Below are 3816 nucleotides of genomic sequence, written 5' to 3'. Positions count from 1 at the left end.
TCAGAACTCAGGAAGAAACCCTTGATACCTTGAAGCAGCAAACAGAAGCAACATTACAGGAACACAAATGTAAGGAGGCAGGGCTAGATGAAAGAATTCAAGAAAAGGCATGATAGAATCCCCGTTAACTCTACTAGTAGATCTTAAAAGTCAATTTGAAGAACTACAATAATGTCTTTTGGAGAATAACAGACCAGTTAACCGTACTATTGACGAGTCTTTTGAGGGTGGATCTCTAATGAATTTCTATGATCCCACTTCTCCAGCAAATAGAAGTGGAACTGGAGGCAATGTGAGAACATGGCTGAAGGAATTGTAGATAAGATCTTGGGTGAGACTCAAGAGCAATTAGCCACACTTCAGACTCAGTATGCTGCTCTGAAAGAAAAATTAGGAGAAACCCCTTACAGTAGAGTACAGAACTCCTTGCCCAGGTTGAAGCTCTGACAGGTAAAAATGATGCCATAATGTTGAACTTGGGCAAGCTAAGGGGAATTATTCTCAGTTGATGGTTCAGCATGCACAGCTTCAAGAGCAAAATACGGTAACATGTTCTCAACTAGAGGGAAGTCAGTCCAAGTTCTTGCAAGTAGAGACTGAGAAAATCGGCTTACAGAAAGAACTTCATGAATCACAAGTCTCTATCCTGACCCTGAAGGAACAACTAAACCAAAAAAATGAAGGAACTGGCTGGACGTTGTTCAGAATTGGAAGAAGTTGAAAGTAAGCTAAAACAAGCCAGCCAGGAGTTGCAATGCACTTCAACAAGTTTGAAGGCGGTAACTGAAGCCAAGTGTACTTTGCAAGAAGAATTTAGTAGAACTGTTTTAGTAAAATTGTTGGGGAAAAGGAGGAAGCTTTAACATCAAAACAGCAAGAATTACAGTCTAATATGGAGTCCTTTGAAAGAGAAAGAGTTTTGCAAGCAGAAATTAAATATAAGGAAGAGGCTTTAGCACTGATTAGTCAACAGTTGCAAAAGGAAAAGCTATCCATTACCAAAATAACTGAAGAAAAGGAAGCTCTAAAATCTAAACGAGAAGAAATGCAAGAGGCAGTAGAAAGGCACAACAAAGATAAAGTGTCGCTAGATGAAGACCTGAAGGCAAAGGAAGAAGTCATTTCATCATTGCAAAAGAAATTGCAAGATGAAGCTTCAGCCCACAGTGAAATGTCACGCATGAAGGAAGAAGTGCTGTTTTCTTTGAAACAGAAAATGCAAGATTCAGGTAAGTTTGACAAATGAAAAGGCAGCCATAGTTCGAGAAATGCAGACTAAACAAAGAATGTTAAATCTACTTGAGGAGCAAAATAGAAAGACTAAAGGAATACTGGAAAATGAGATGACTGCTCACATGCAAGCTCTTCAAGAAAAGGAAACTTGTGTAAGCTACCCTAGGGAGGATATAAAAAAGGCAGAAGAGGAACATCAATTGCATATACGAAAGCTGCAGAGTGACCTCACAGATACTTCTGCTGCAAGTGACACCCAACAGAAAACAAATGATGAGCTGCTAAGAGAAAGAGGCACTGAAAAATGAGATCACAAAAGAAGCTTTGTTCAAGAAAAATCTAGAAGAAAAACAGGAAGAGACAGTGACTGAGATAATGATTCTAAAAGAAAGTCTTTGTTAAAAGAACAAAACTTTAGAAAAGCTTCAAAAAGAAATTGAGGAACAACATGTAATGATCATGTCTCTCAGAAAAGAAATCAGAAATAGGAAGGAAAATGCTTGAAGAGGTGAGATCTGTCCAGCTTGTATTGGATAGGGTCAGGAAGGAGGGGGAGGAAGAAAAGCAAAATAACGAGAACCAAATTTCCTCGCTCAACAAACTGTTAGAGGAGAAGTCTCAAGTTCTAAAGGCTGTGGAAGAAAAACTTGTACTTACTCAGTCCCAACACGAAACTATGAAGAGTGATCCTGAGACGAATCTATCTGAGATCAAGGAAAGTGAGTGTGCTAAGACTGTGGCCATGATGTCAGAATTGGCAGGAAAATCAGATGAAGTCTTGTCTCTTAAGCATGAATTAGACAAGATTCAAGAAGAGAAGACGTCATTATTGGAAAATATACAAGAGAAATATGTTTATTCTTCGTTAAAGAATGAAGCAGATAAGGAAATGTTGACTCTGAAGAGGGATATGGAACAAGAGATTAAGGACAAGGATGAACTATTAACAAGACTTTGAGAAGAGAAAGAAATTCTGGCTAAAGAGCTTTTCCAAGAAAAGGTGTCTTTGATTAAAATGATCAGTGAGAAAGAAAGGATTGTGTCTACACTACAGCAGCATACACAATGTTATGCTTAAATGCAAGAGAAATCGACATTAACGGTTAAGCAGTTGGAAGATGGTTTCCTAGAAAAGAAGGCTCTATGGGAATTACAAGCACAGATAGAGGAGGAGCAACAAAAATATCAGTCTGAAGTCTGCAGTCTCAAGGAAACTGTTTGTGAAATAACGAAAAAAAAGAGTCCCTTGAAAAAGAGAAATTAGCTGTGAAACTAAGTGTTACAGAAGAGCTTGGGTTACTGAAGATGAGCCTAGAGACTCTAAAGAGGGAAAAAGAGGAACAAGAACAGAATTACAAAGAACATAACATCAGTATATATAATACTCTTAGAAAAAATATGGTCTCAAGACTCATTAGCAAGAATTGGAGCAGACTAGCTCAACTGATGAGTTGCTAAAGGGCAAGGTGGAGAAGGAAATCTTTGAACTGAAGGAAAAGGAAAGCTTGAGAGTTGCTGAACTGAAGTCACAGTCTAATGAGAATTCCAAAAGCAAGCTAGTCATGAAGCAAGAGATGGAACTTGTCCGTTCAGCTAGTGAAGAGCAAAAGAATAAGGAGAGAGAAGAAATTGCATTGCTTGTGGTTGCCAGGGATGCTTCTGGCTTTGAATTAGAACTTAAAATGAAATCCTTAGAGGATGAAAAGATAGCAAAGGCCCAAGAACAAGAAATGTTTGAAGAGTGAATGATGACAAGACTTTCCTTGCTTGTGAAGGAAGTGAGGAGCAAATAATCCAATCTCCGCTTACAAAGCCAGGAGATTGAGAAAGAAAAAAAATGGAGGAACACACAGCTCATGCTTTATCTTTGGAAACAAAGTTCATTGACAAAGAATAGGAAGTCATTGCAGCAAAGGAGGATTTGAGAATGGAACATGAAGGTAAAAGGTCAACTAAGAGCTGAACAGAAGAGCTGTCAAGGATAATGCTCGGGCAGAGAGACAATCAGTTGTTCAGAAGATGAAAGCATTGTACAAGACAGGTTGAAGAGCTCATGGTACAAATTGAGGTGCAAGAGGTGTTGAAAGAGATGCAGGTCTTAGACCATAAGTATGAAAAAGCAAAGAGAAGGCTGTCAGAGGTCATGGCAGAGCTCAATGAAAACAAAAAGTCAGAAGAATACTATCAGAATCATATGATAAAGTTCCAGGATCATGTCAACAAAACTCAGTGAGAGTCTTCAGAATGAGAGGAAGAAACAGGCAGATCTTGTTGAGAAAATACAAGAACTGGAAGAGCAGAAGTCACCAACAACAGTGAAGCTGCATGAGTCTGAGTTAACAATAAAGTGACTTAGCAATGAAAACAGAACTCTTGAGGCCTAAGTAAAACTTGCAGACTCCAAAATGAGAACAGAGTTGAAACAGTGGGAAAGCGAGAGCTTTGGGTTTCCTAGCACACTGAGAAAGGCTGCTCTGTCTGAGACTCGGCTCAGTGAAATTAAGATGCCAAGACCATCATCTTCCACTGGAGAGGAAAGCTCAAATGATTCAGATCTTCCACTTATACAAAAATCATTGAAAA

The 3816-nt window shown here is 38.8% G+C and overlaps 1 pseudogene; it reads left to right on the top strand.

Annotated features, from left to right (window-relative positions):
* The first annotated feature begins 109 nt into the window (after positions 1 to 109).
* LOC119585414 lies at positions 110 to 3466 on the top strand (annotated as a pseudogene).
* Positions 3467 to 3816: the final 350 nt, after the last annotated feature.

The sequence above is a fragment of the Penaeus monodon genome, chromosome 19 (genome assembly GCF_015228065.2).
Source record: "Penaeus monodon isolate SGIC_2016 chromosome 19, NSTDA_Pmon_1, whole genome shotgun sequence".
NCBI classification, from domain to species: Eukaryota; Metazoa; Arthropoda; class Malacostraca; order Decapoda; family Penaeidae; genus Penaeus; species Penaeus monodon.
Note: the sequence above shows the minus strand (reverse complement) of the source record. Positions and strands in the feature narration are given on the sequence as shown.